The sequence below is a fragment of the Microcebus murinus genome, chromosome 5 (genome assembly GCF_040939455.1).
Source record: "Microcebus murinus isolate Inina chromosome 5, M.murinus_Inina_mat1.0, whole genome shotgun sequence".
In the NCBI taxonomy this organism is placed as follows: domain Eukaryota; kingdom Metazoa; phylum Chordata; class Mammalia; order Primates; family Cheirogaleidae; genus Microcebus; species Microcebus murinus.
Window position 1 is genome coordinate 112,771,686 of NC_134108.1, and position 19,080 is coordinate 112,790,765.

At 43.2% G+C, this 19,080-nt stretch overlaps 1 protein-coding gene and 1 pseudogene across 8 annotated transcripts in view; one reads left to right on the plus strand and one right to left on the minus strand.

Moving 5' to 3' along the window:
- The window catches only part of LOC105855379 (spermine synthase pseudogene), a 31,662-nt pseudogene extending 15,489 nt beyond the window's left edge, over nucleotides 1-16,173 (minus strand).
- The window catches only part of LOC105855380 (uncharacterized), a 125,772-nt gene that overhangs the window by 15,114 nt on the left and 91,578 nt on the right, over nucleotides 1-19,080 (plus strand). For 4 of the 8 annotated variants that reach the window (XR_012919364.1, XR_012919362.1, XR_012919363.1 and 1 more), the window contains one exon: nucleotides 1,892-3,207. The exons of 2 other annotated variants lie outside the window; for them this stretch is intronic. The gene's annotated coding sequence lies outside the window, so the exon portion shown is untranslated. Of the gene's footprint in view, nucleotides 1-1,422; nucleotides 1,529-1,891; nucleotides 3,208-19,080 lie in introns of those variants that run through there. 2 more of the 8 variants (XR_012919365.1, XR_012919367.1) reach the window with 2 other exon arrangements.

Here is a 19,080-nt window from a genome sequence, read left to right on the forward strand (position 1 = left end):
CCCTTGCATATATTAATACTAAGGGACCACGGTAGTTGTTACAAGTCATTTTAAACTGATAACAACTTAATCTTGAGTACAAAGAAAATAAATGAAGCAAAAATGTACATTTTAATTCCATTTTCCTTTCCACATTTTGAATTTTCAGTTCACAATTTATATATTTTTTTAATATTCCCTATCTCCTAACAAATTACTGTAGATTTTACTTTTATTTATTTATTTTTTCTGGTATAAAGATATTATTGAAGATTTTACTTTTAATAGTTTTGTCTTTTAGTCTTCATGCTGAAGTTAAAGGTGGTTTCCACACCATAATTACAGTATTACAATAACAATTATGTTAGTATCACTTTCTTTTGATTCGAAACACTCCTTTTTAGCATTTCTTATAGGACAGGTCTGGAAGTGATGAATTCCCTCAGCTTTTTTTTATTTTTGGTCTGGGAAAGTCTTTATCTCTCTTTCATTTCTTAAGGATAATGGTGTTGGCTGTAGTATTCTTGGTAGGCAGTTTTTGTTTGTTTGTGGGTTTGGTTTGTTTCTTTGTGCTTTCGTTTTTGGTTTTTCTTCGTCTTTAGCACTCTGAATATATCCCTCCCCTTTTAGGCTTCAAGGTTTCTCTGAAAAGTCTGCTGTCAGGTATATCGCATCTCTCATGCTATTTCTCTTGATGCTTTCAGATTCCTCTTTTTATGTTTGACCTTTGAGAGTTTGATTATGGGGTATTCTTTTTTCTCTGACTGTATTGTCAAACAGCCTTCCTTCAAGCTCACTGATTCTTTCTTATGTTTGATCAGTTCTGTTGTTGATGTACTCTATTGCATTTTTCATTTACTTCATGATATTTTTCAGCTCCAGGATTTCTGTTTGACTTTCTTCTATTTCAATCTCTCTGTTAAATTTCTGAATTGTTTCTTTTGTTCTTTTGAAGTTTGTTGAGGCTTCCTTAAAACAGCTATTTTGAATTCTGTGTCTGAGAGATCATATATCTTTATCACTTTAGGGTCAGTCTCTGGCACCTTATTTTGTCAGTTTGGGGAGGTCATATTTCCTTGAATGTCTTGATGCTTGTGGACCTGTGCCAGTGTTTGTGCATAGAGGGATTAGGTATTTATAATATTATATTCTTTGCAGTTTGGCTTTGTTTTGTACCATCCTTCTCCAGAGTGCTTTCTGGAAATTCTAGGCAGAATTTGTTCTATTCCTTGAGCTTCTGACCACTGTGTTTGTCTCAGCTCTGGAGGGTGCTCTAAATCCAGGTTGGCCATGAGTTTTGTAAAGGCTCTGAAGTTGGCACACCTCTTCAGCCCAAATGGACCTGGGAAGACCCAAGGAGGCCACTTGGGCTGTGTGAGAGAGCTGGCTGGGAACGTGAGCCTGAAAGACTCTCCTGGTAATTCAGACTGGTGTGTCTCTCAGCAGGTTCCTGCACAGCCAGTGAATTATTGGCTGGAGATTGAGACTAGGCCCTATGAGGATCTGCTGTGAGACCGAAACTGAAGAGCCTGTCTCATCTCAGATAAGTGTGTGTCTCCCAGCAGGTCTCTGCACAGACTGGATAGTGACTAAGTTTTGGTGTATTCACTTTCGCAGGACAACACCTGGAATTTTTCTGTCTTACCACTTACAATTAAATTGTTCCTTAGATCCAAGAATTCTTGATTCTCCACTGCTGCTGTTCTCTTCTACCTGGAGTTTGCAGTGGGCTCCCTGCCCATTTTTTCCCTTTCTATTTCAAGTAAAGACTTTATTTTCTTCCTCAACCATTCAGTAGCTCCCCAGTGCCTTTAAGATTGTATCTAAACTTCTTAACATAGCAGATTTAGCACAATAGAAATGATTAGACCCCTCCAAATTACTCATTTTATTTTTTGTTTTATTTTTTTAGAGATGAGGTCTTCCTGAGTTGCCCAGCCTGGTCTATAACCCGCGGCCTCAAGCAATCCTCACTTCAGCCTCCCGAAATAATGAGATCATAGGTGTGAGCCACCACGCGGGGCCTGACTCACTTCATTGTACCACATTCACCTCCCATGCTGAACTTTACATAGTTCTGTAAGCACTGTTTTAGTTCTTAATTATCTTTTAAAACTTCATACAGGTGTCATTTCTCAAACTCTAGCTGGTTATCCAAACTCCTTTTCTGGCTCTCAAACACCCATGAATGTGCATCCCCCACCCACACACTTCGTTTTTGTTTTTGTGTCTCCTTAGCTATGTTGAGCATTTGAGGGATAAAAATGGTCTTTAAAATAAATAAATAAATAAATAAATAAAAATAAAAATGGTCTTTTATCTTCATCCCTAGCAACCTAATACATTTTATAGCACATATGTGCACAGTAAGCATAGAATGGATTCCTCAAGTTCATGATCCCTATTCCTTTACCCATAGTGATTATCAATAAAATGTTCAAAGTGAGAAGGTGAATAGTGCTTTTTTCAAAAGCAATAAGGAGTTGGAGAAGGAATTTTTTTCATATCTTACTGCACATTTTTTTGTCTTGGAGACTTTAAGGAATATGGTGAGTATTACAGCTTTACTAGGGAAAGCAGACCAGGTCTCAGCTACCAAGGCCTTTGGTTTTCCAGCCTGCTTTGCTTCTTCCTGTGGATTTTCTGGCCTCTGTCATTCTGGAACCTCTGTCATTATATCATCTCTTTGAGCATGAGGTTTTAGCACCTTGTAGTATTCTGAGGAGTTCTCTTGCTTTCCTCACTTGCTCCCACATGTTTAAATTTTTAACTCATTATGATTGTAAATTACTGATTTTTTCCCCAGAACATTGTGGGGAGAACATAATGTTGTTCCAGAACAACAAACATTTGGTGACATGAATTGCTTTTGTACAGTTTGAGTCAAAGTTATAAGTGTGTCCCTCTCCCAGATAGGGTGCATTGTACCTGTTAGGTATGAATTTACCCATCCACTCCCTCCCAAATTTCTAAATTTTTAAAAGATAATAGTATCATTTATGATTCTACATATAGATAGCATAGGTCCTCCTTGCTGATTTTGTTGCTTCATAATTAAGAGTTGAATTCTAGTGTATGTAACGGTAACTCCCTGGTTGTCAGTAGTAAGGAAAGGAAAATAGTGAACTTTATTTTGTGTGCTAAGAAGCAGAAATTATTTATTCTTGCTTTTTGAGATTTTAGGGGCACAATAAATAACATTCCTTTTTCTCCCTGCCAGTTTATTGTTTTTTTATTTTTTGAGACAGAGTCTCACTCTGTTGCCCAGACTAGAGTGAGTGTGGCATCAGCCTAGCTCACAGCAACCTCAAACTCCTGGGCTCAAGCAATCCTACTGCCTTAGCCTCCCGGGTAGCTGGGACTACAGGCATGCACCACCATGCACGGCTAATTTTTTCTATATATTTTTAGTTGTCCAATTAATTTCTTTCTATTTTTAGTAGAGACAAGGTCTCGTTCTTGCTCAGGCTGGTTTCGAACTCTTGACCTTGAGTGATCCACCCGCCTGGGCCTCCCAGAGTGCTAGGATTACAGGCATGAGCCACCGCGCCCGGCCAAGGTCCCTGCCAGTTTCAAAACAAGGGAGAGATGTAGGAGTCAAGCAGAGTCTAAGATACCACTTTTATTAATTTCATGAAATTGTAATTGGAGAGAATAGCTTAGAAATAGCCATTTGAGGCTGGGCGCGGTGGCTCATGCCCGTAATCCTGGCACTCTGGGAGGCTGAGGTGGGAGGATTGCTCAAGGTCAGGAGTTCGAAACCAGCCTGAGCAAGAACGAGACCCTGTCTCTACTAAAAGAAATAGAATGAAATTAATTGGCCAACTAAAATTAGCCGGGCATGGTGGTGATGTCTGTAGTCCCAGCTACTCGGGAGGCTGAGGCAGTAGGATCGTTTGAGCCCAGGAGTTTGAGGTTTCTATGAGCTAGGCTGATGCCACAGCACTCTAGCCCGGGCAACAGAGTGAGACTCTGTCTCAAAAAAAAAAAAAAAAGAAACAGCCATTTGATTTGCTTAGCCTGTCTCACATTGAACTTGCTCTACCCCACCCCACCGTCCATCAGAACTTGTCAGCTAAGTTTCTGTATGGCTGGGGGCCGATGAAAATCATCTCCTCTGCATGCAGATGTGAAGAGGAGAAGGGCAAGGAGCCACGCCAAGCATGTTCAGTTCTTGCTCCCTAACTCACTGGTTAGGTCAGTTCTCAGAATGCTGGGGTGAGAGAAGGGAGTTTGGGGTATAATCTTTCTCAAGAAAACTAGGACAATGAAGAATAATTGTTTCTCCCTAATTACTTTAAAACTAGACAGGTAGATAATGTTGGGGGCTCAGAAAATACCCCAAAGTATGGTGCTTTGGCATGCTGAATACTTTGAACTTAAGGAAAGTAGACCTCAGAAGCAAAGTCTTGTATGACTTTCACCTGCCCTCTTTTCCCCTGTTTCGTTTTCTCCCCCAAGGCAAGCCATAGAAAGTAGAATTCCTTCTCCCTAAGGAGGGGTTCATAGAAACTAGAACTTGTCTTCCCTAAAGCTAGCCATAAAACCTAGAATACTACTTTAACTTCCCTCCTTCACCTTTTTGTGTAAGAGCTGGCCATAAAGAAATTCTCTAACCTACCTTGTCTGATGGATGATAGGTCCTAAGACCCTCATTCAAGAAGGGCTCCTGCCCCACACCCATGAAGAAGGAATGCAATACAGAGAATCTAACAAGAATATGGACAGGCTTTACTGGGTTTCCTTACTCAGTTTGTTAGCATTAGATCATACTCTTTTTGTCCCAGCACATTTCTGCATGGCTATCTGTGCTTCATCAGTCCTAAACATAAAAATGAATAGTTTCCCCTGGATCTTTGGGTCTTCATTCTGAGAGTGCCTGTGTCATGTAAAACTTTGATTAAATAAATTTCTTATGCTTTTTTTCTTGTTAACCTATCTTTTGTTATAGAAATGTCTGCTGTGACCCTTATAATGGGGAGGAAAAGTATCACAGGTAGATAGGTAGATATAGATACACATTTTTTTTTTTTTTTTTTTTGAGACAGAATCTCGCTTTGTTGCCCAGGCTAGAGTGAGTGCCATGGCGTCAGCCTAGCTCACAGCAACCTCAAACTCCTGGGCTCAAGCAGTCCTGCTGCCTCAGCCTCCCGAGTAGCTGGGACTACAGGCACGAGCCACCATGCCCGGCTAATATATATATATATATATATATATATATATATATATATATATTAGTTGGCCAATTAATTTCTTTCTATTTTTATAGTAGAGACGGGGTCTTGCTCAGGCTGGTTTTGAACTCCTGACCTTGAGCAATCCGCCCGACTCGGCCTCCCAGAGTGCTAGGATTACAAGCGTGAGCCACCGCGCCCGGCCTAGATACACTTTTTAAATTGTGAAATTAACAAAGTCATAAAACTCATAAAACTAAAAAAGTATTGCACAATGATTTTTCACTAGGAAAATCACCAACATCCAGCTCAAGAAATAAAATATTGCCAGCCCTTCAGAATTCTTCCTCCCCTTTTCCACCTCTTGATTGTATCCTCTCCCTTTTGCGCAGGTGCCCTGACTGCTACAATAGTTCTGTCTTTGCTTTTTCTTATAGCTTCACTGCCTCTGTATGCATCTCTAAACACTATATTTTAGTTCTGCTGTTTTTTAATTTTTATGTAAAAAAATCATGTATTGAATGCCTTTGTATGTCTGGTTTCTTTTGCTAACATTACATTTCTTATTCACCTGTTGTTGCTTGTAGCTTATAGTTCATTTGTTTTCATTGCTTTGTAGTATGTTATCAATGTGCCACAATTTATTCATGTCATTGTTGATAAACTCTGGGGTTCTTTGCCAGTTTTTGACTGCTGCAAATATTCATGTATGTATCATGAATATAATTTTAGCCATTTTTCCTGAGTATCTTCCATGATTACAAATCACATAGATCCCAGTGTAGATGGACTCTAAATAATAAAAAATTAGACAAAAAAAAAAAATGAGATAGAATTCCTGTTTCCTAAGATATTGGCCATTTGGTATTCTCTTTTTTGAAATGTCTCTTTTGCCCATTTTTTTTTCTGTTGAGCTGTCAACCTTTTTCTTATGAGGGAGTTTTTTTTTTTTAAATTTAGAAATAAAATTTATTTCTTATAGTTCCAGAGGTTAGGAAGTCTAAAGTCAAGGGGATACATCTAGTGAGAGCCTTCTTGCTGGTGGGGAGTCTGCAGAGTCCTGAGGTGGCACAGGGCATCACATCGTAGCTCAGGTGTGTCTTCCTCCTCTTACAAAGCCACCAGTCCAACTCCCATGATAACCCATTAGTCCATGAACATTTCTTAAAAGCCCTACCTCTCTGTATTGCCACATTGGGGATTAAGTTTCAGCATGAATCTTGGAGGGGGCAAACATTCAAACCGTAGCATTCTGTCCTTGGCCCTCCGAAACTCATTGTCTTTCTCACATACAAGTACATTTATTCCATCCTCATAGTCCCAAGGTCTTAACTTGTTTTCTCATCAGCTCAAAAGTCCAAAGTCCCATCTGTGGAATCAAAACAAGTTCTAAGATACAGTGGCAGGATAGGGACAGGGTAGACATTCCCATTCAAAAAGGGAGAAATAGGTAAAAAAAAAGGGTTAGCAGGCCCCAAGCAAGTCCAAAAGCCAAGAGGGTAGACATTAAATCTTAAAGCTGGAGAATAGTCTTCCTTGACCCCATGTCAGCATCCTCTGCACCTGGAGGAGTTCTTCATGCAGTCTAGTTGTAAGCTCTCCCACTCTGTGGCTTGCATTTTTGCTTTCTTGATGTCTTCATGAACAGAAATTCTAAGATTTAGTGTAATCCGGTTTGTCAGTATTTCTTATATAGTTAATACTTATTATTTCCTGCTTAAGAAGTCTTTTTTCTAGCATTAGGTCATAAAGACATTTTGTTATTTTCTAGAAGCTTATTGTTGTGTGTTGTATACTTAAATCTCACAGTCCACCTGGAATGCATTTGAGGAAGTATGGTTCGAGATGGTGATCAAGTTACATTTTTTCCCCCATGAGAACATTCAGTTGATTTCCCACTCTTGAAAAGTAGGAAATTGCTCTGTAATGTCATGATTGTCAACAATCCTTTATCCATATTTGCCTGCATCTGGTTTTGTGCCTATACCCCACTGTTTTAATTACTGTAACTTTGTTGTAAAGTCTTGATAGCTGATAGAAAAAATTCTTCTCACCTTCTTGTTCTTCAAGTGTTACTGTGTGCTCTTGAAACATTTAATAAAGGAACAGTTCATATTAGGAGGAGACAGTGGTGTTAACTTTGTAGAAAAAGGCAGTCTGAGACTTGGTTGGATTATTGGAGAGAGATGGAGCCTCTCAGGTTAGGTTTGGCCATATATCATAGACAAAAGATACCAGTGGCTTACACAAATGAGAGAGATTTCTTTTTTCTTTTTTCTTTTTTTTTTTTTGAGACAGAGTCTCACTCCACTGCCTGGGCTAGTGTACCATGGCATCAGCCTCGCTCACAGCAACCTCAAACTCCTGGGCTCAAGCAATCCTCCTGCCTCAGCCTCCCAAGTAGCTGGGACTACAGGCATGCGCCACCATACCTGGTTAATTTTTTCTATATATTTTTAGTTGGCCAATTAATTTCCTTCTATTTTTAGTAGAGATGGGGTCTCGCTCTACTCAGGCTGCTTTCAAACTCCTGACCTTGAGCGATCCGCCCGCCTTGGTCTGCCAGCGTGCTAGAATTAAAGGTGTGAGCCACCGTGCTGGCCTGTGTTGGCAGAGAGGTTTCTTTCTTATGTAAAACATGTTTGGAGGTAGGCCCACAAGCATCTGTTTGACAGTTCATAATAGTTGTCCGGGACTCAGTTTCCTTTTGGTTTACATTCTGACATCCCCAGGCTGTGGCCTTCTGAATTGTCATGGCCTAGATATGGTACTAGAATGTTAGCTGTCATATCTATGTACCCAGCAACAGGACTGATGAAAGGGGAAACATCTCCTCTCACTTTTTTTTTTCGAGACAGAGTCTCAGTCTGTTGCCTGGGCTAGAGTGTCATGGCGTCAGCCTAGCCAGAAGTTCTATCCACCTCTTCTGTAAACCCCAAGATACAATTTGGCCATTCTTACTAAACTTTAACTACCAATTTCCTGCTTAAGCTAGTCCTGGCATTCTCCCAGGCTTAAGTAGAAGACTCACCTTGAATCTTTTCTTATGATCGTAAACGTTAGGGGAAATGTATGCCACTTCTGTGTGCTTTGGCACTTAGTACAAAGCACTTTGGAATCAGCTGCTTTTCTTTCAGTTTTGACCCTTCTTTATAAGCAAGACTTCTGCTGCATGCTTTCAGTTTCTCCAAAGAAAATTTGTCTTGCGTTCCAAATTTCTAGCTTTAAAGTGTTCTGCTGTGTGGTACACGAAGGAAAGCAAAGACAAGGGAAATATGTGACTCTTTTTTTTTTTTTTTAGAGCTTCTTGCTCAGAGCTTCTCAGGTGGTGCCTGTGACATCTGGGGCTCCTCCCCTGTTCGGCTCCCAGGCTGGGAAGGAGGTGTGTTCAGACCCCAGTCACAGCGTCTGCCACAGGGAAGCCTCTGTTTCCTCCCCAACCCTGAGGGGGCGATGCAAAGGCTACTGCTGGAAGCCTGGGTCCCGAGTGGTCCTGGCTCCGTGTGCCAGAGCGTTCAGGATGGCGGTTGGTTGCAGAAACCTGGAATTGGTAGGCACAGATCTGAGCTGCGCCTGTCCTCCAGTGGAATGACTCTGCACAGACTCTGAGCAGCTCTCAGAGCATCCCAGAGGTCTGCAGTGGAAGAGGGAGACGCCTTACAGATCGAGCTCTGTAACTTTTGTTTCTCTCCTAAAAAGCAGTGTCCACTCAGGTTGCTTCTCTCCTGCTGTCCTCACCTCTTCTCAGCAGTGTGAATTGTATTGGGACCCCCAGCTTAATCTCTGAGTTGGTGGGTGATGTTTGTGAGTAAGAATCTGCCACACCCTGTTTGACTGAGTCGATAGATGCTGTAATGAGCTATGGAGTTGTTACCCCTGTCAGTGGTTGATGCTTACAGGAAAGAGCCAACTGTAGGGATGTTCTTTTGGGCCTGCAGTAAGCTCTAGTCCCTCTGAAGGAGCACTTGGGTGCCCCAGGCTTTGGGGAGGGCCCTGTAGCTCCCAGGGGGTTGCTTGTTCTCCGGCACAGCAGAGGTAGGTGAAGGAGAGAGGCAGGCCTGGTTAGGATTGGAGAACCTGGTAGGCTTTGCAAAGCCTTGGCGGGACTCAGAGGTTGTTTTTCTGGTCGCTAGGGGGAGCCGCTGAGAGGAGGGTTGAGATAGGCTTCCAAACCAGGATGACTGCTTGTGAGGAAGGGGTCGTAATTCCTGACTGGCTGCCAGGAGTGAGCTCTGCCCCTCTTGCGTTACACCTGCCTTCCGGTGTCTGCTTGCAAGTGGACACCTGAATGCACTGCCCTCAGGTGCTGTGGAGCTATGAGCGGGAGTTCCCCCTCTACCCAGGTGACACCCCCTCGTCTGACAGTGTAGCTTTGAGCCTCAACAGGGTTCCAGTGTCATTTTCCTAGCTGCCAGGGAAAGCTGCAGGGAAGAAGGTTAAGGCAGGCTCTCCAGACCAGGAAAGCTGCTTGTGAGGAAGGGGTTCCAATTCCCCAACTGGCTGTGGGGAATAAGTGCCACCTCTCTTGTCTTACCCCTGCCTTCCCGTGTCCGGTTGCAAGTGGGTGCCTGAACGCACCGTACTTGGTTGCTATGGTGATGCAGACTGGGATCTTTCCCGCCAGAGGACCTGCCCTAGTCCAGTGGCAAGGCTTTCCTGTGGAGGGGTGGGTGCCCCGCCAGATCACAGTGTCTCGGCCCCGTTCCCCCCACCAGTATTCTCCTGTCAGTTCCACCCACGTGGGCTTCCTTGCCTCCTGAGGCCAGTTCCTAAATTTCCCCCCTATGTCCCTTAGCAAGCCGCTGCAGTCCTAGGGACACAGGATCCAGTCTACATGTCTGACCAGTTGGTGTATGTCTCCAGGAAATGCCAGGGCGGGGAGCTCCCAGATCAGGTGCCCAGGGTCCACTGTAGGTCCTCAAGTGGAAAAAGGTGGGCTCGATTCTCTGCAGAAACTTCAGACTGGACGACATGCCAGGTGGGGGAGAGGTGGCCATTGGCCGAATTCTTGGCTCAAACTGCTCTCCCAGTTGCGATGTGGGGGAGGGGCAGGGGAGGCTAAGAGTCCGAATGGAAGAAAGCTGGCTTTCCTGTCTCTCAGGTCTCTCTCCCACACATAGAATGTCAGAATGTCCAAGCTCTGAGATCATGCAAGTCTCCCATGTTCCAAGGTTGCTGCAGTGCTTGGGCTCATGGGGGTCGAAAAGCTTCCATGTAACTTGGTAGCTGGCTGATCACTGAAGTAGTGTGGGAAGAAGGGGATCCCCCCCTTACCCTTTCACTGGGCTCCGAGCCTTTCTGGGTTTGATCCTTGCCAATATCTTTTTTTCTTTTTTCCTGTTCCTTCTCTGTGTCGCTGTTTTCCTCTGTAAGGTCCCCGGCAGACTCTGGTTTTTCTTTCTCTGACCTATACCTGAGCTATATCCTTTCTCTCCTCTCCTTTATCTGAAACCTCTCCTTCCCTTCAGGATGGTTGGGTGAGCAGTGTCTCTAGCTGACCATCTTGCCCCCTCTCTCAGTGTTGTTTAGTAATGTCATAGAAAACATTGAATAGTCTCCTCATGATGACACTGGAGATTTTTCAGTGTGTATTGATAATGAGGAACTTCTGGTGATCTTGGCTAGGGAGCAAGATGATGAAAATGGAATTTAGAATATTTTACTTAGAGAAGCCTCAGTTGCCTAATGGATAAGGCATTGGCCTCCTAGAATATTTTACTTAGTAATAGATGTCCAAATGAATATAAGGCGAAAAAGGGACCATAGACAGGGATTTCAGAGAAGAAATAGATGCTTAATGTGAAATGAAGGAATGTCTGAACCAGGCAAATTAAAAACCAAAATTATAATACAGATGAAGTCCAGGGAAACGAGGCCTAAGGGTGTGCTGAGCAGTAGCCAGAAGCTTGCTGTGGCTATGACTGGGGGCCTGACGGGGCCCAGGCTTTACAGAGGGCTGTTGGAAGGTGGTGGCCAGCAGGCCCTCCCTGCCCTGCCTGCTTTCCTCCTTCGGTGAGACGGGTGGGGTGGCGTCGGCAGCTAGGCAAAGGACCTCGTCTAGTAGGAGAGAAGCAGGCGAGTGGAAGGACAGAAGTGGAAAAGGAAGAGAAAATAACTTAGACATAAAAACCAGCAGTAATATAGCTGTATGGTGATATATAGGGTGGTCTGTGTTACAATGAAAACATGGGAGTTTTGAAGTCAGATCATCAGAAGTTCAAATCTAGAGGTCTAGTCATTTAATAGTTTTAAGTAGTCGTTTACTAGTTACATGACTTTAAACAAATTATTTTTCCAAACTTCAGTATCTTTCACATGTAAACAGTATTAGTAGTAGAGTATCATAAAGGAATGGTTTAGTTGATGCTATGTTTGTAATGTGAAAGTTATTTATACATTGCTGAATATCACTTTTTGAGATAAGCTGTCACTTCCTATACTTATATATATTATATATATATATATATATCAAAATATATAAAATATATATATCATTTAGGCTAACTGCAGCATCCAAGATGCACAGTGATGAAATTACAATTGGATTATGTCTGCACTTCTGGGAAACAAGACTTGAATGCAAAGGCAGCACCAAACAAATCTAGAATGAGGAGTCTCAACAAGCAGTTTAGCAAGGTGGTTTCAGGCCACCTTTGAAGTTTCTCTGTTTTGAGGTTTTTTGTTTTTTTTTGAGACAGAGTCTTGCTTTGTTGCCCAGGCTAGAGTGAGTACCGTGGTATCAGCCTAGCTCACAGCAACCTCAAACTCCTGGGCTCAAGCAATCCTCCTGCCTCAGCCTCCCAAGTAGCTGGGACTACAGGCATGCGCCACCATGCCCAGCTAATTTTTTCTATATATATTAGTTGGCTAATTAATTTCTTTCTATTTATAGTAGAGACAGGGTCTCCCTCTTGCTAAGGCTGGTTTCGAACTCCTGACCTTGAGCAATCCGCCTGTCTTGGCCTCCCAGAGTGCTAGGATTACAGGCGTGAGCCACCTCACCTGGCCTGGGCTTCTGTTTTTCCTTGGCATAGTGTGGGAGATCTTTCTGGAATTATTCCCTGATTCCTGTGTTCCAAGCAGCCAGTACTAATTAGAGTTGGCTTATAAGATGAAACCTGTCTTGGTTTGGTTTCCCTGAGAAGCAGACTATGAGACAAGAATATGAGTACAAGTTGTTTATTTTGGACGTGATCCCAGGAAATGCCCCAGTTACCACTATGGGCACATGCATGTCAATCCCACTGGAAAACTGAAAACTAGAGTACTCCAGAGTTACACCAACCAAGAGATGAGGAAGCTGGAGTATTTATCTACCAACTCCTACTTTGTCTGCTTGGTCAAGGACTGTTTCCAGGAGTATTAAGCAGTTCCTGCTTCCCTTTGGTGCAAGCCAGATATGCTGGTCAGCTAGAAAAAAGGTTGCTGGAAGAGCAGTCAGCAGCCTTCACATAACTGTGAATGCCTGGGGTGGGGCTGACTTCGCGGGCATGTGCCTTGGGCAGTTGGCTTAGTGCTCTGCTTCTGCCCTCTTTCAATTCTTAGTAATTTTTCAATAAGTTTTGAATAATTTTTGCACTGGGTCCCACAAATTCTGTAGCCAGACCTTGGTCTAAGGGAGTATGAACGGGGCACCAATAGCTTTTTTTTTTACAAAACCTTAGTCATTTCTGTGAATTTATAAATAGAGACCATTTTTATGCCTGCTGTCTAGTACTATGCTGGACACACAATATCCTGAATATGTGTTTTAAAGATTAAATTTTGTTTTCCAGTTTAATTCTTTTTCACAAATGAAAATCTCACAGGACCCAAGGACCACCCTTATCTCAATTGTCCTTCTTCCTGGCTACTGATATCACTGACGTCCATTTTTTTTTTTTTTTTTTTTTTTGAGACAGAGTCTCACTCTGTTGCCCAGGCTAGAGTGAGTGCCATAGCGTCAGCCTAGCTCACAGCAACCTCATCACCTGGGCTCAAGCGATCCTCCTGCCTCAGCCTCCAGAGTGGCTGGGATTACAGGCATGTGCCACCATGCCTGGCTAATTTTTTTCTATATATTTTTAGTTGGCCAATTAATTTCTTTCTATTTTTTTTTTTTAGTAGAGACGGAGTCTCGCTCTTGCTCAGGCTGGTTTTGAACTCCTGAGCTCAAGTGATCTGCCCGCCTCGGCCTCCCAGAGTGCTAGGATTACAGGTGTGAGCCACCGCGCCTGGCCTGAAGTCCACTCTTGATTCTGCCTAGTTTAGTGCCTTCAGAATGTGGCCACACAGTCTTTGAGATGGAAGGGAGGACAAAGGCAGAGATCCTGTGAATTCTATGTTCTAGCTTGGGTAAGGGATTTGAAATTAAATTTGTTCTCAGAGGTGTGTCAGAGGCAGAAAGAGATCACATAGGGGGTATCTTGTAGGCAGGAAGAATACTTGGGATTTGAGGACTCTTGAAAGGTCTTATGTTAGTTATCTGTTGCCACATTTTATCCCAGAACGAGTGGTTGAAAACAATAAACTTTTGTTATCTCACAGTTTCTGTGGGTTAGGAATCTGGAAACAGCTTAGCTGTGTGGCTCTGTCTCATGTGACTGCAGTTGGGGCTGCAGTCATCTGAAAGCTTGAGTGGGCCTGGGGGGGTCCTCTTCCAGGGCGCCTCACTCACATGCCTGGCAGGGTGTGCTGGGTGTCGACAGAAGGCCTGTTTCCCATTACATAAATCTCTTTTTAGGGTTGGGTGAATATCTTCATGTCATGGCTGCTGGCATCCCCCAAAGCAAGTGATGTAAGAGAGAGAGCAAGGAGAAGGCCACCATGTTTTTTATGACCTAGTCTCAGAAGTCACATATGGTCACTTATGCTACATTGTTTTTTTTTTTTTCTTTTTTTTTTTTCTTTCGGCATATTATGGGGGGATACATTGTTTTTGTTAGAAGCGAGTCATTAAGAAAATCCCACACTCATAGGGAGGGAATTTGACTTTGCCTTTTCAAGGGAAAAGTATCAGAGAATTTGTCTCTACATAAAAACAATCACAGGGTTCCAAGAATCTAGCATTTCAAAAGTAAATTCCCATGCCTTTACCTTACTGTGCAGTTGCTAATCTGATTTTGTTCTCTCATCCTCCTCTTCTGCCCTGTGCCCTTTCATGTGTTGATGCAGTAACCAGGGTTGATAACTGCCCTTCTCTAAGAAGATAAAAAAATGTATCCCAAACACTAGGAGGCATAGAAGGAAAACACATGTTCTGTGGAGTGGTGGTGATATGTATTAGTTTCCTAGGGCTATTGTAACAATGTACCAAAAACTAGGTGATTTAAAACAATAGAAATTTATTCTTTCACAGTTACCAAGTGCAGATGCCTGAAATCAAGGTATCAGCCAGGTTGATCCTTCTGGAGGCTCTGAGGGAAAATTTTATGCTTCTCCTAGTTCCTGCTTTTTACTGGCAATCCTTGGTTTGTAGATACATGACTCCATCTCTCCCTCCATCATCACATCACATCACATTCTCCATGTATGTGCGCTTGTGTCCAGTTTCCCGCTTATAAGGACACCAGTCATTGGATTAAGGGTCCACCCTAATCTAGTATGACCTCAATTTAACTTGATTATATCTACAAAGACCCTATTTTCAAATAATGTCAAATTCTGAGGTTCCTGATGGTCATGGGGGAGGGCATTATTTAACCCAGTACAGGGTATAGATATTAAAATGTACTTTTAAGTAGTACTGTTAGATTATTGATATTTTCATATACATCCTCTGTTAGACTGAGGAGCTACTTAAGAGCAGAGATTATTTTTGTCTTTCATCTCCTAACAATGCCTGACACATAAGAAGTGCCCACCTCAAAGAAGGAAACCAAAGCTCAGAATGATTAATTTGCCTAAGATCACACAGCTGGTGTATGGCAGAGCCAGAAGCAGAATCCAGATCTTTAACCACTCACCAACTATAGAAAGAAAAGACTGCACACAGTCAGGATGTACAAGGGCTAATCCTGGGTTAGCAGCTCTTGTGTTACTCTACCTTGATTAGATACTTTATGAAATTTTTAGCCTTTTTTTTTTTATTAGAGGTCTTCTAGGAATGCAGTGACATGATCATAGCTCACTGTAACCTTGAACTCCTGGGCTCAAGTGATCCTCCCACCTCAGCCTCCCAAGTAGCTAGGACTACAGGCGTGTACCACCACATCCAGCTAATTTTGAATTTATTTTTTATTTTTTATTTTTTATTTTTTTGAGACAGAGTCTCACTCTGTTGCTCCAGCTAGAGTGCCATGGCATCAGCCTAGCTCACAGCTACCTCAAACTCCTGGGCTCAAGCAATCCTCCTGCCTCAGCCTCCTGAGTATCTGGGAATATAGGCGTCTGCCACCACACCCAGCTAATTTTTTCTATTTTTGGTAGATATGGGGTCTTGCTCTTGCTCAGGCTGGTCTAGAACTCCTGAGCTCAAACCATCCGCCTGCCTCAGCCTCCCAGAGTGCTAGGATTACAGGCATAAGCCACCAGGCCCAGCCAAATTTTTAAATTTTTGGTAGAGGCTGGTCTCAAACTCCTAGCCTTAAGCAATCCTCCCACCTCAGTCTCCCAAAATGCTGGAATTACAGGTGTGAGGCACTGTGCCTGGTGTGAAATTTCTTTATCATTTTTAAGGCTATTTTCTAGATCATTGAAGTGAGAGTTCTATTTTTATGTATTTTTTTCTCCAAGGACTTTGAAGAAGTCTCAATATCCTATAAATTCCTTTTAAAATAAATGTCTGAAGAGGGTAGTTGGTGATAATGAAGTACAGAGAATTTCCTTCTCTCGCTTGTATTATCATTTCTATGAGGAGGTTGACCGTAGACATTCTGTAGGGCCCCTTTTGGACTATTAGACCCTGAGTCTTTGCACCTCCCCTGAACACTCTCTGTTGGTGGCTGGACAATCCTCTACTCTTTCTTTCCCTCACCAGCATGTTGAGATGTGGCATTTTCTCAGTGGTCTTGGCGGACTCCTCCTTGGTCGGCTTGACCATCCTCTGCTGTCCTCAGTCCTGAAGAGATGTCTCTGTGTTTCCTGAAAGTTTCTCAGTTTCCCAAATGCAGATTTGAGTTTTTATTTGTTTTTGAAGAAATAAAAAAGATGATAGGTCATCTGTTAATGACTTAAAGGAAAGCACAGGAAAGTGGAGGGAACTACCCAGATGGTAGAATCAGATTTTCTATTTTGTATTTCTCCATCTCTCCTTTTAGCCCCTTTTCTTTGGCTGCCTTATCGAGTCATTTGACTCTGCTTCTCTTGTTGCCGTGGTCTCAGTCTTGTGATTACTCCTAGAGGTGCCAACAAGACAGCTCAGATTTAGGGTTATGGAGGTTAAGACTAGAAAAGGATTAGGTGGGTCCAGAGACTGATGAAAAGAGAGTCTCTCAAGCCCTCAGACAAAAATTTTGAATGTGTAAAGAGGCCAAGGTTCATCTTTGCAATTCTTTTAGGAGAAAACTTAAATGTAACTCATTTTTTTAAGTTAAAAGAAAAGTAATGAGTCAATATGGATATTATCTGAAAGAGTTTGAGATAATCAAACTTCGGAGGACCTTTGAAAAATGATCTGTCCACCTTCTGGGGCATGTATAACAGCTTACAGGCATGTATAACAGTTCACAGGCATGTATAATAGCTCACATTGTTTTCTTTTCTTTCTTTTTTTTTTTTTTGCTTTTTAGCCTCCTTTGTTGCCCAGGCTAGAGTGAGTGCCATGGCGTCAGCCTAGCTCACAGCAACCTCAAACTCCTGGGCTCACACGATCCTCCTGCCTCAGCCTCCCCAAGTAGCTGGGACTACAGGCATGCACCACCATGCCCAGCTAATTTTTTCTATATATATTAGTTGGCCAATTAATTTCTTTCTATTTATAATAGAGATGGGGTCTCGCTCTTGCTCAGGCTGGTTTTGAACTCCTGACCTCGAGCAATCTGCCCGCCTCAGCCTCCCAGAGAGCTAGGATTACAGCCATGAGCCACTGCGCCCGGCACACATTGTTTTCTTGATGTGTTCTATGATGGATACTCCAAGGCTTCCAATGGCTTTCCTTCCTAATGTTTTATCACCCTTGCATGATGTTTCTTTTTTCTATTAGCTACTTTATACACACACAAAACCAATGCTCAGCACTTCCAGTAGCAAGGCTAGTGAGATCAAAACAGAGTTCCATAGCAAGAAACTCAGGCTACACAAGCTAAAGCAGTGCCCCTTCATCCATGGAGACCTGTCTAACTGGAGGTGAGAGAAAGGCTTTACTCTACAGAGAATTAAGGGAAGGTTAAGACTGCATTTGTGGCACTTTTGTTCTGTCAGGCCCAAATACAGGCTGGAAATACTCTGAATCCTAGCTACTCAAAATGTGGTCAAAAGGACCCACAGCACCAGCTTTCCTGGGAGGTCATGTGGATGCAGAATTTCAGGCCCAGCACCAGGCTTGCAGAATAAGGATCTGCATTTTAACAAGCTGCCCATAATTTGCTGATGCATTAAAATTTCAGAAACACTGTTCTAGGACTGCCTTTCTTTAAGTATTACACAAAAACACCTGAGCTCTTAAAAAACAAATTTTCAAGCTCTACCCTGCAGGGACTGCAGCTGCTTCTCTGGGTGTGGTGCAGGAATCTGCATGTCAGCAAGTGCACTGGGTTCTTGTGCACACTCATGTTTGAGGACCACTGCTTCAGGTGGTGGGAGATCTGGGCAGAGGTGGGCTGTGGGCTGGAAATGGAACGATGATGTTTAGGAACTGGCACACACATGCCATGGCTGGGAATCAGTGGGGCAGATCCCGTTGATTGTGGAGAACATAGACTTCTCAGTAGCCATGCTCAATAATCACATGGATGTGATGGCAGGAGACTGCCACATATGTGCCCTCACTGATGAGGTCAGTCGATGATGGGAGCCACACTGATCCTGTTGATTAAATACATTGCTGGCCAGGTAATCGTAAGAGGCCATGGGAAAGCTACGTCCATCTCAGGGACATAGGGTCAGCTTGGCCCCTGGTCTGTAGAGACCAAAGAATAGGACTGTTTTCCCTGTAAAAGAATCCTGAAAAGTAAAAATGGTGGTGTCTTAATCTGCATTGGCAAAGGTTACCCCATCTTTTGGGGATTTTGACGCAGGGTCAGTTCAGTTTCTGGGGCTGTAAGAGCCCTAACTGTGCCCTGGTGACCTTCACAGGCTAGACCTCCTCCTTCTGACGAAGGAAGATCCTTTCCTGTCTTCTCAGTGACTCTGGAGCTACGTCTGGGATGCAGTCTCCCCTGTGTGACAGTTCCATCATCCACAGTGGGTCCCAGAGAAGTGGCCTTCCCAAGGAAGCACATAGGGCTTGGTGTTGCATCTCTTGGGATGAGCAGACGACCCTCGCAGAGCTGCTGTGGTCACAATTTGCCATATTCAGAGACCAGGAGCTTTGTGTGAGCAGTGTCCTGACCCAAGGCCACTTGCACAGCTAGAGAAAAAGATGGAGGGTCAGAGCGCCACTGAACTGGATGTAGGAAACCGACTTACCACCCTGGCCAGACTTGGAGCAAATCACTTCAGCAGGCTGTTTCTCAGTTTCCCCCTCCACAAGATGGGGAAAGTCTTTATTATTATTAATGTATACTATTAAAACAAATTTACTTGGTATCTTACAACATGCAAAGAATACAGTGAAAAGTCAAGGCAACTTTGAGAGGCTTGGAGGAGAGTGCCACTGCTCCTGTCCAGGACAGCCGAGGCTCAGAGAGGCCGGGTGCTGTGTGCCTGGCCCCTTGGCTACCTCGGATTGTGGAGCAGCGCTGCCAACCGTGGGGTGGACCTTTTCCTGTTTCTTTCATTCTCCAGGTGGGGAAAGGGGATTTTCTACGATCTCTATCCTCCAATTTTCATTACTTGCTTTCGGTGGCTG